Source organism: Benincasa hispida, chromosome 6, assembly GCF_009727055.1.
Source record: "Benincasa hispida cultivar B227 chromosome 6, ASM972705v1, whole genome shotgun sequence".
Taxonomy (NCBI): Eukaryota; Viridiplantae; Streptophyta; class Magnoliopsida; order Cucurbitales; family Cucurbitaceae; genus Benincasa; species Benincasa hispida.
Window position 1 is genome coordinate 44,273,724 of NC_052354.1, and position 13,758 is coordinate 44,287,481.

Consider the following 13,758-nt stretch of genomic DNA (forward strand, 5'->3'; position numbering starts at 1 on the left):
TGCACTCATTAAAAAAAAGATGTCATGATATTAAAGAAAATTTACAATTAGTTCTTTAATTTGAAAATAAAAGTTTACCTGAAATTTAAAGACGACCCCCTAGCCCTTATCCCACATGGGGTTGTCTTCGTGTCTCTCTGAATTAGGTTCACCCTACTGATGTTGTCGTCTATGACTAATACGTCTTCGATCGGTGTCAGCAACATTGAGTCGTCTTGTTTGTTAAATAATACTTCCTATGTTGACCAATGTTTGGTGATACATTGAACACAACTCTAGTAAGTTGTGCTGCATTGAATATTGTTGTACATCTATGATAAAATTATTATGTACGATGAAAAAAAATAAATATTAAACAATATTTATATCATATATATGGAAAATGTCTGATTTTAAATATCTTATCATGCAGTAATAGTAAGCGCCTTCAAGTGTGATAAATTGCCTCGTGATTGAATCGTACTAGGAAAAGTAGTCATTTGATACAACTGACCCATTTGTTATTTCTCCCTGTGCACAACGATCATGTTAGGATATATATTCTGTGTGGATTCGACGAAAATCTGGTCGTGCTTACCTCTCGAATCAATCTGGTGTAGTGTTGGGAGTGTATAGGACAACGAAGGTTTGTCGTAGACCGAATTGTCTCAACACACGATCTGGATGATGCCACTCTTATATGGAAGCATATAAGAGGGCTAACGGTCAACTAGATGTCTTCATCATCACGACAGTAATCAGGTAGTGATGACTAAATCTGTTGTGTGTATGGCGTCTAATTAATATGACAAAAAGAAGAAGATAAGTATACATCCAAAATGTTTTAAATATTCATTTATATATGCATTTCTTACCTGATTGTGCATCAATCTGTCAAATATTTTTTGATATATTAGCAACATATTTGTGGACTATTCAGAGGTAGCTAATACACCACTCCATCTATAATTATAAAAAATATAATTAATTTATACTCTTGCATAAAATGATAACGAAATAAATATATAAATGAAATAATACCTGGCACTAAGTAGACGATGATAATTGGAAATCTATCATAAGCCATACCTATAGTAGTACCAGTGATCCTACTATTTCCAACGATTGTGCATTGGTAGCCCGACAAAGTTCTCTATACAACCATGCAAGACATGCACCACCCCACGAGTACGTACCAACATACTTGAAATTAGACAGTAGTGGGAGGAACATGAGATGCACTAGAGTATTTGACTTGTCAGCGAACAAAAATCCTTCAATAAGCTGTATAATGTATGCTCGTGCATACCTACGTACACTGATGTCGTCGGCATTGGGAGATAATTCTGGAAACTAGGATGCCAACTAGGGGATACTCAATCTTGAGCCTTTCAGATCATTTAGTAAAACGCCTAAGAGTTCTTCACAAACATTCTTCCAATCATATTGTAGTGAACCTGTCAATGGTTTCCCGTCCACTCGTAACCCAAGCTGTATGGCAACATCCTGCAGTGTAATTGTACATTCCCCACAAAGCAGGTTTTCTGGTCTCCAACGCTCAACTAGAGTGATAATGAGGTGCTAATCAAATTGGATAAATCCGATTTGTGCAACCCCAAGAAAACCTAACTATACAATGTAGGGAATAATACGTTGATCAAATGGGATAGTATGTTGTGTAGATGCCTCCCTTCTCCGACAATTCAAAACTACTATAGAAGAACTATCCCATATCAATTGTGAACGATGCGTATTTTGTTGATATAGTTGTATAGAATTAGAAGGACCAGACTCCATTATCTAAGAAGTACAAATTTCATCGCATAATAAAATCCATCACATAAAAGATAATAAAAAGTACATAAAAAGAAACAATTACATGGAAAATAAATTCATTACATACAAAGTACCATTATAAAAAATGAAACTATTACATAAAAAATATAAGTACATAAAAGATACAATTACATGAAAAATACAAGTACATAAAATATACAATTAATAAAAAATATAAGTACATAAAAGATGCAATTACATGAAAAATACAAGTACATAAAATATACAATTACATAAAAAATATAAGTACATAAAAGATACACCTAATGACCCGAAGACGAAGTACCTAATGTACGTTGTGAACAAGTACGCCGTGGACAAGTACGTCTGTTATATCTTCTCTCTTGCAAATTGTACATCGAACTTTTTGGCCTGCCTCTCTCCAATCCATTACATTATGAATGCACATACTTTTTGGCCGACCCTATTCTCTTGGTAAGTCCGCATTCGAACGAACTTCTGTAAATGATAATTCTAGCCAATAATATAGGTGTTCTATTGGATGGAAGCGACTTTCATAACATCACTTGAAATTGGACAATTTGTAGCATTCATCAATAAGTGGTATGAGTGTTCTCCTTGAAGTTTGGTGATTTCGAACATCCCATGAGTTTTTACGCCGACATGCCCGTAACCTCCAATCATAACCATCCTTCCATGATTTACATTTGACATACCAAAGATCTTGGTCTGATTCCATTACAATAATCTTGTAGTGTTCTGTTATACAATATTTTTCTACTGCAAGCTGTAAATCTTCTTTAGTATAAAACAACATTCCTTATTAAACGACAATTATCTATACATATACTCATTTCCTTCAAAGTAGATCCTAGTTCACATGTTGAATTTGTAATTTTCTAATCTATTTGGGTGAACATATCTTTCCTTTCTGTATTAAACTACAATTATCTATACATATACTCCTTTCCTCCAAAGTAGACCCTAGTTCACATGTTGAATTTGTAATTTTCTAATCTATTTGGGTGAACATATCCGACGGTACCAACTCAAGATCATGTTCCCCACTACCATCGTTTCCAAATAATTCATCAACTTCAACATCAATATCAATGTCTTCATCATTTCCAGGTTCAAGAATAACTAAATATTTAGGACGCATCGACATATTTATTATGATTTTTTCAATTGTTATAGTTGACAAAAAATATGTTAATATGTCAACCCAAAAAAATCCAATTTCTAAGTTCAACATATAAGATCTAAATATTATACATTTAAATCAACCCAAATCTAAGATCCATAAACTATATATTTTAATTAACCCAAATAAAAACAAAATAGTATATCCATAAATAATACCTTTAATTCAGTCCAAATGCAAATAAAATAATATATATATATGAAGCAATTCATTTTTTTTACAAACAAATACATATATTTCTAAATTCAACCCAACAAATACATAATCATCCAATAAATTAATCATAAAAAGAAAAATAGCCCAACAAATAGGCCAACATAATCATAAAAAAAAAAAAAAAAAAGTCCAACAAAATCACCTAACAAAATCTAATTTCTAAGTTCAACAAAATAAATCATAGATCCATAAACTACACATAAGGATATATATGAAGATTATATATTTAAATCATGGATCCATAAACTATACATTTTCAAACTTGATCCTCATTTTTATAAACAAATACATATATTGGAAAAAATTAAAGAAAAAACTTTACCTCAGTCAAAGAAAATCCTTCGGTAGATCGACTCACAGTGGCAGCAACAAGAGAAAATAAGTTGCCGCGGAGGTTTTCAGATGATGTTTGGATGGAGGAAGAACGATTCAGATGGAGGAAGAAGAAGAGACGTTGCAGTTTAATGGAGAAGGAAGCCGTGTACCCAATACACGACTTATGGTAATCATGTACCGGGTACACGATTAAAAAATCTATTTTTGTCAATCTTTTCAGCCCTATCCTATTTTTGTTAATATATATTAAAATAACATTATTTAAAAAAAAAAACATCTTAATGTTAATTTTATCAAGAAAGTCTAAAATAATCAATAAGATGAAAATGTTAATTTTTTATTCAAATCTAGCTGGTCGATTATATTTCAACGAATTTCAACGAAAATGTTAATTTTTTATTAGGAGAAAATTATCTTCTAATTTCAAATTTACTATTTAACTCGTTCTCTCTCTCTCTTAAAGAAACTCCATAAATCACATATATTTGAAACACTTGCAATAAGCAATAGCAACTTTAATTCCAAGCTTCAAATCTTATTGTAGATCAATTTAATATTTCTAAGATATCTATCATCAATAAATAACTTAAATTGAGAAACCCAATAGATCCTATAATAACAAACGAAAATATCTACCCATGTTAAATATTTAGGGATATTTGGTATAATGAGTTGAATTGAATTGGTAATTATTGTTTGGAGAGTTAAATTGTATGTGGAGCTCAATTATTGCAGTGTTTCTAAATGAAATTGATTTTGTAGTGGTATTCTTTTGTCTTGCTATTTTTTTTTTTTAATTCCCAACTATATACATATTTTCCTAAAATTTTTAACACAAAAAATGCTCAATCTTTTTCCTTCTTAAAACATAACAAATTCCCACAAAGTATTCATATATTAAACACAAATTTTTATTTCAATTTTTGAACACTCAATTACATTATATATTTTTTCCCATTCCTAAGCACCAAACATATTCCAAACAAATGAAAACTTTTCACAACTACTTAGCCCTCAATCATGGACATTGAAAAAGCTTAACAATCGAACAACCTTTTTATTTTTCCTTCTTGAAAAATGTAAAATATTTTAACCACATAATTTGAACACTCAATTACAAAACAATTTTATTTACATCCTCAAAGTTATGTCATATTCCAATAAAGTAAACATCGTCTCTACTCTTTAACCCTGAATTTATATGATTAATGATTTTTTTCCCTTTTTGTGCAAACATATGATTCCTTACATTTTACACTAATACCATATATATTTTTTAGTATGAAAACTCGTTTTTTGCCGACATACTTTTGTTCAAACATTTTTTATGGTTGTTATGGGTGGATTATGGAATCAAGGGTAAAACCGTTAAAGGAGAGCAAGAGAAGAATGAAAGAGTGGGTCCGAGAAAAAATTGGGTCTGGTCGACCTCGGCCCTAGCAGAGGGTGAGCCCCTTATGCAAGCCCAAAGTCCAAAGGCTCAACATAGCTAGGCCTAAAAGGGATGAACTAACGTGGCTAGCAAGAGAGAGATCCACACTTAACCTGCCCAATCAAAAATCCTAATCAGATAAGGAATAAGAGAAGGGTCAAAGCCTATAAATAAAACAAGGAGAGGCAAACATAAGACAAGTAAGTTATGAACTTTTAGTTAGATTAATTTGAGCCTTTGACTTTCCTGACTTAGACATCAGAATGCATGTAGCCTGCATCACACCTGTGTGCATATTTTCTTTTTGCTTGTAGACGAGCTCTCTTCCCCGAAATATAAATTTACCATTGTTGTCACTTGGAAGTTAGGTGTATTTTTCCTTGGTCAAAATTTGATATCAACAATTGGCATTGTCTGTGGGAAAGAAAGAAAATCCTGTATTAAAATTTGTCACTAGATTCACAAATAAGTGAATAAAGGAATGGAAGGTATCAACCAATGCGAGGATGGTGTCAGTCAAGATCATCGCCCATTGAGGATCCAAGGAGATGAGTTGCCTCGGTCTGGGCCAAATAAGGGTTTACTTGAGGAGATATTCAAAATCCAAGAACAAGGGAGTGGGCGAATTAGATCCCCACAATCCCAAACCAGAAGGATGGAAGGTTGAAGCTACATGCTAAAGCAACGAACAAAGAAGATAGTGAAGGAAACAAAGTGAAGTAAAAAAAAAGTTTGTTTAGTCGAGGCCGACCCTAAGAGTTTTAGGAGGGGAGAACTTGGATCAAAAGGGATTCAAGATTCTTCAAAAGAAAAGAGCAACAGTCGGTATCCCAGCCATGGAAGGAATTCTAAAGCCAAGGCCAAGGTCGGCCCTTGGAGTTTTGAGAGGAGAGTACCTGGATGAAAAGAGATTCTCGATTCTTCAAGAGAAAAGAGAGAACCAGTTTCCCAGCTGAGGGAACAAGGCTGAGGCTAATGCCAAGGCCGACTCTTAAAGTTTCGAGGAAGGAGAGCCCAAATCAAAATAGATTCTCAATTTCTCAAAAGAGAGAAGGAAAGATCAGTTCCCCGACCTCCCTAATCGAGGGAAGAGTCGAGGCCAACGCCGAGGCGAACCAAAGAAGTTAGCTAGGAGAAACTTTGGAATCAATCTCACTCACCGCAGAGGATAAGAGGATAAATATCGGAACCAAAATGAGAGAAGAACAAAGAGAGAGCTTGATAAGGTTTCTGAGGCAAAATGCAAATGTATCTGCTTGGTAGTACGAGGATGTGCATGAAATTGATCCCAACATAATAGTGATCATCTTAATATAGATAAGGATTTGGATATAATCCCTAATGTAGATAATAGTGCATCGCCTTAATATAGTAGAGCAAAAATGACAAATGTTTAATCAAGAGAAAGCTAAGTTCATTTGAGAGGTTCACCATTATCCTCAATGGTTGTCTAATGTAGTTTTGGTGAAGAATACAAATGGTAAGTGGCGAATGTGTATAGAATTTATTGATCTTAATAAAGCTTGTACAAAGGACAATTTTCCTCTACTCATGATAAATCAGTTAATAGATGCAACAGCTGGCCACGAGATGTTGAGTTTCATGGATGCATATTCAGGCTACAACCAGATTAAGATGAATGAATTAGACCAAAAGAAGACTTCCTTTATTATGGATACAAGTACATACATTCATGCTATTCGAGTTTAAGAACGCATGAGCTACATATCAAAGATTGATAAATAACATGTTTGCTCCATTTATTGCAAAAAACATGGAAGTATACGTAGATGATATGTTGGTAAAAAGTGTTAAAGCTAGTCAACATGAAACTGACCTTGAAGAAGCATTCTAGATCCTTTGCAAGTATAATATGAAGTTAAACCCTACCAAATGTATTTTTGGGGAAGCATCAAGGAAGTTCTTAGGCTTTATGGTTCATTAGAAAGGAACAAAAGCTAACCCAGACAAAATTCAAGCAATCCTTGACATGTCTGTTCCAACCAGTCTCAAGAAACTCCAAAACTTTTAATGGCAAGATAGAAACCTTAAATAGATTTGTCAGCAGAGCAATCGACAAGTGTCTCTCTTTCTTTAAGATTTTAAAGAAGGGATCCTAGTTCGAATGGACAGAAGACCGTGACAAAGCCTTTTCAGAATTGAAGGCATACTTAAGTAAAGTTCCCATTCTTGCCAAGCCTCTTCCAGAGGACAAACTACTTCTCTATTTAACAACATCTAACACTGTAGGGAGCAAGGAGGAAAATGAGAATGAATGCCCACTTTACTATACAAGCAAGGCAATGGTGGGGCTGAAACTAGGTATCTATTGGGTTGATACCCTAAATCTCATGGATCCCGTAGTTTGTATTTGTAATGTACAAATATTGTACTTATCTAATAAAATAAGAGGTATTTTATTTGACATTTAGTAGCATTAACCCACAAGACTGATAAACTAAGATCCAAGGTTATCTTCTATAACTTAAACATGTTTTTGGAGACATACAGATAGATCATGTTTAAGAGATAATCTAAATGGTCTATAGTAGATGGATAAGGTTGGGTACCTTATCCTAGGGACACTATGAACACGACTCACTTTGTAATTGTTACAATTGTTGTAAAGTGCTATAAATGAGCTTATCCTGATAATTCATGTGGAGACATGTGAGCAAAGGTGTTCTATACAAAGAGTTTGATAAGACCGAACCACGAAATGAATAGTCTCACTATACAACATCGTTGATAAAAGAGACTTACATTTCACCATGATGATCATAGGTGATTTGACCTAAATCCTGAGCGAGTTGCGAACTCCTGCCTATGAAGGTAGTTCTTTGATTTTCATAGGTGAAAGTGGCATGTATCGTCAACTCAATATGTCTTCCATTTCGGGGATTTGTCTGATTGGGGAATTAGAAACGCAGCTTCACATGAAGAAATTCATTTATTCTCTATAGTAAGTAGAGAAATTGCTCCCTTAATGTCTGATTTCGAGGCTTGAACAATGTGGCGTCACACCATCTCTTGCCTCGAGAGAAACGGTCATAGTTGGACTATAACTTATTATTGATTAGAAGGATCAGTGGTACTTAAGGAGTTAGATGTAACTACAGGGCCAAAATGGTAATTTTGGCCCAACTGTACTTATGAGCAATTTGTGAAGGGTCGACGCATCATAGATTGGTTTAATCCAATTGATACATAAATATATTTGTAATGCAAAGAGTGCAGTTATCAGTCTTTAGTGGAGTAACCGGAAATTAATGGAAGTTGGTTAATTTAATTAAAAAGTTTAATTAATTAATCAAGTACCATTGGAGCTTTAATCTATAGGTCCATAAGGTCCCTTCGGTAGCTTAATTAGGATTAATGAGAATTGAATTAATTTTGGATTAATTTGAATTGTTCAATTTAATTGAGGGAATTAATTATAAGTGACGTAATTAATAAAAAGTATTTGATACATTATAATATAAAGTTTTATTTGAGAGAAAATAAATATTTGAATATGATTCAAATATTAATTATATAGATTTGATTCATATAAAAACTATATGTTAAATTTAATATGAATTTGATTCATATTAAATAATATAGATAAATTAGAGAATATCAAACTAGAAGTTCTATTATATATGATATAATATAAACTATAGGTTATATGTTATATTGATATAACATATAATATAATATATATTATATAATAAATTGGTTATTATATAAATTAAATTAAATTATATTTTTGAATTAATTAAAGGGAAAGTTATGGAAATAACTTCTCTCCCATTCTCTTTATCGTGGAAGTGGGGAGTTTTTTTAGGGATATGATCTTCTTCCTCACTTCTCACGAAGAAGATGATTGAATTATCCCAATCGATCTCTCTACAATTTTTTTCTTTTCTCTCAAAATTCTTTTGAATTCCCTCCTTGCTAAAAATAAAAAGAGAAGCCAACAAAACTCTCTCTACAATTCTCACCCTATAGAGAATACAGAGGTTTCCTTGTGATAGTGTTTTCAGAACTACTGTATTTTGGCATTTTCAAGATTGTGGGAGATTGTTGCGTTCGTGACCAAGAGAGGAATTGCGAGAAGAACTTGTGACTTCAAGGGTAAGTAATACCTAACCCTAATTTCCTCTATTTTCTGTTTTTAAGCACGTTGTAAATTAAAATGCATATGTTTTTCCATCCTCTGAATTCCGTTTTTCTGGAAAAAAATAAAATAAAACTTTAGACATGATCCACTTCCGCATGGGTGTTTATGCATAATTCAATTGGTATAAGAGCACGTTTATTTTGAGTCCCAATTTTTATTATTTTTTAAATTAATTAAGAGTTATAGTGGATTTTTTTTTCTATACTATATTTATGTTGATGAATGTGGTTTCTGCATCTTTGGATGTTTTGGGATTGGCCTTTAGATTTTCGCTGCTTATTTTTACATTTCGGTATGTAAAGGCCTTTTTGTTTGGGGCATGATTGCTATCGAGTCTATAAATTTATTAGTTTGGATCATTCGTGGTATTTTCTGATAAAGATCTGGAGGTTTTGGGGCCAAAAATAGAGGAGAACGTTGCAAAAATCGATATGTGTAGTAGGTTGTCTGTACAACAATGCCTTGGCACTGTGTCCTAGCGTCGTGGTGTTTCGATGTGACACAATGGAAAAAGTTTCCATAGTGCCACAACATTCTGAACATGAAGACGCGATTCAGACCGATTTTTTTGGTGAACGATTCACGATCCAACGATTCAAACCAACGGTTCGTTGCTCAGGCGGTTCAACAGCGGTTTTCTTCCTTTTTTTAATTATTATTTGTAATAATTAGTTTTTTTTATTAATTAAATTAATATAAAATCCACTTCAGGATCAGTGTTCACTCTTAATGAAGGGGTTGTAGTATGGAGAAACACCAAGTAAGGGTGTATTACTGACTCCACCATGGAGGCAAAATATGTAGCGGCTTGTGAAGCTGCAAAGGAGGCTGTCTGGGTCAGGAAATTCTTGGTTGATCCATTTACAAAGGCCCTCACAACTAAGGTGTTTGAGGGTCACCTTAAGAGTATGGGTCTACAGGACATACCACATCTAGTCTAGGACAAGTGAGAGATTTTGTACTAGACGCGTATTGTATGCCCTAGTTTCTTGTTCTTGTGTACTTTTGTAATAGTTTGACTTTTATGATGTTAACCCCACTAACTTTAGGACAAATGGAAGATTGTTAGGGTTGATGCCCTAAATGGAGATAACCTAAATGGTCTATAGTAGATGGATAAGGTAAATCTTATCCTAGTGACACAACAACACGACTCGCTTTGTAATTGTTTCAATTGTTGTAAAGTGCTATAAATGATCTGATTCTGATAATTCATGTGGAGACATGTGAGCAGGAGTATTATATAGTTTGTATAAGTCCGGACCACGAAATGAATAGTCTCGCTATATAACATCATTGATAGAAGAGACTTACATTTCACTAGGATGTCCATAGGTGACTTGACCTGAATTTTGAGTGAATCCTATCTATGAAAGCTTGATTTGGACACGGTCCACTTCTGCATAGGTGTTTATGCATCCTTCAGTATCCACAGGCAGAAAAGCTTGTGTTTGCACTAATCGTCTCAGCAAGAAGATTGTGCCTCTACTTTTATACACAGAATTATGGTTTTGACTAATATTTCATCAAAGCAAGTACTGCAAAAATCCAAGACGTCATGGCGTTTAATGAAATGAGCAATAGAACTAAGAGAACATAACATTCACTACAAGTCAAGGACTTCAATAAAAGGACAAGCAGTGGCATACTTGCTAGTAGAATTAACTCTGGCTAATGTCAAGACCAAGGTCAATGCTGAAGGCCAATAGAGTGAAAGCAAATACCGAGGTCTATTCATTATATTCGATGGGTTTAGGACTTCAATAAACCCTTTCAGTTGATGGATCATCCAACATGAAAGGGTGTGGAGCAGGGATCTAACTGGTGTCTCCCGATGGTGAACGGTACAAATATGCCCTTAGATTCAATTTTCGAGCGTCAAATAATGAGATAGAATATGAAGCACTCATTGTAGGATTAAAATTTGCTAAAGAGATAAATGTTTCTAACCTTCTAATTGAGTGATTCACAATTAGTAGTAAAATAAGTTACAATGGAATACCAAGCCAAAGAACGAAGGTGACAACTTAAATAACCAAGGTTAGGGAGTTACTCGCTTCGTTCCCAAAATATGAGATCAAGTAGGTTCCAAGGTCACAGAATGTGAACGCATATTCATTAGCTCAACTAGCAGCAACATATGAGACAGAATTTAGTCTATTAGTACCGATAGAAATCTTGTTTGAGACCCGTATACAAAAGGAATATGTTATGGATATTGAAGAACCAAATTTCTCTGAATCCAAGGCTGCTGAGGCCAAGTTCGAAGCTGACCCCACTAGGGACGAGGCCAAGGCCAAGGCTATGGATGTGGAAGAACCAGGTTTCTCCAAGGTTGAGACCATGGATATTAAAGAGCCAAATTTCTCCAAGTCCGACCTGTTGAAACCAAGTCTGGGCCTGACCCTACCACGAATGAGGCCAAGGTCGAGGTTGAAGAAAGAGATGATGATAAAATTGATAGAATTTTAACTTGGATAGATCTGATAATCAAATATTTGAAAAAAAGGAGAGCTACCTTAAAAAAAGATAGAGCCTAAGCGACTATAGAGGCGAGCAATATATTACGTCCTAGAGGATGACAAACTCTTTAAATGAAGTTATCTATTGTCTGTGTTGAAATGCCTGACACTTAGTAAGGAAAAATATGTAATGAGAGAGGTTCACGAGGGGATATGTGGCAATAATTTTGGAGCAAGATCTTTATGCAACAAGATTGTTAGGCAAGGCTATTATTGGCCAACCATGCTTCGAGATGCGCGAGACTTTCTGAGAGCATGTGACCAATGCCAACGATATACACCAATCCCAAGGCAACCACCTGAATGTTAACCAATATTGTAAGTCCTTGGCCTTCCGCACAATGGGGAATAGACTTTATTGGGCCACTCCCTTAAGACAAAGGGCAAACAAAGTTTGCAATGGTAGTAGTAGAATACTTTACAAAGTGGACCAAGGTCGAGACACTTGCAACTATAACAGAAAAGAACATTATAAACTTCATTTGAAAAAACATTGTGTGTCGATTTGGGTTCCCCACCACCATTATAATAGATCATGGAAAGCAATTCGATAATTCAGCATTTAGAAGATTTTGCTCAGATCTCAACATCACAAATCGATGTTCCTCCTCAGCCCATCCCTAAGCAAATGGACAGGTAGAGGCAGTAAATAAAATCATTAAACAAAGTTTAAAGACAAAGCTTAAAGAATTAAAAGGCCTATGGACGGAAGAACTACCAAGCGTATTATGCAGATAGAACGACAACAAGAACTTCTACAGGAGAAACCCTTTTTTCTCTTTCTTTTGGGGTTGAAGAAGCGGTCCCAGTAAAGATTAGAATACCATCACCAAGAGTGGAAGACCTTTGTGCAGATCTAAGTTATTCGACAAAGGAAGTGGAAGCTACATCATTAACATAGATGAGAAAAGTGACACTTGAAAGAGGAAGCTACAAGGGAAATTGGCATAGAAAGCAACAATCCATCCGAAGAAATAATAAAAGAAGCAACCACAACTCTACCCTCAGGGTGGGGAAGAATACGAGGAAGCTGATTGGGCCATAATAGGTTTGGTAAGATAATATTCTAGGTTCGCCCATGACTCGAGATCCACCTCAGGTCAAGAAAGTAATGACTTGTTGTTGGGCCTATCTTTAGTGTGGGTTTGGCATGATTTGGCATATAACCTTGTCATGAGATGGAGGGGTGCGTTAGGAAATTAGTTGGACCTCAAAAAGGTTTGTGATATGAAAACCCAAGCTTCGGATCCATTCTGATCATGGTTTTGAAAAACGAGGTTAAGAAGAAGATAGCATTAAGGAAGAGAGAAACTCGATCATGGTCAAACTACCCTTCTTTTCCCTTTTTAGGAAAGAATATGATAGTAGTCAACTATGAAAGCATATAATAAAGAAAGCAATAATATTAAAAAGCATTTGTCATAGAAAATCTGACCCTTAGGCTATCTCATGTCTAGAACCCTCCAAGAAGAGAATTAGCCTTAGGAGAAAGAATTCTCTATAGCCCTATAAAAAAAAAGGGATGACTAATGATCTGAAAAACATAAAGGTATAAGAGAACAAAGTGTAAGCACCTTCTTTATTTTATTGCCAGATGAATTAAGTCAGATAACCTATTTACACTAGGGGATGAAACCCCAACTTATTTAATATATGTGGTAAACCATTCCTCTAGCTAGCCTACGGAAGGTTACCAGATGGCCTACCAATATATCTTAAAAAAACATATATATATTTTTTTCATTGGATCAAAAGGATATTCTTGAAGAAAGCCTCCCCTCTTACTAAATCAAATAGGGGTGAAATAGACAATACGACAATTGAACCTCTAACATCAAATTCTAAAACTCCCAAGTCAATTGATGCCAATTTAAAGGGAAGAACTATAATTGGATTATCTTTTGATTAAAGATCAAGAGATAAGGAGAATCAATCCTCTAATCAAGATTTGAACACTCAAGCAGGATGATTAGACTTACCTGAATGCTCAAGCATGCATCCCTAGATCAAGAATTGCAAAGATGAATCTCTGTCTATACAGAAGAAAATTATCATTCTAAATTCCAAATCCAAAAACTATCTTAAACAACCGAATGGCTAGACTTTAAAA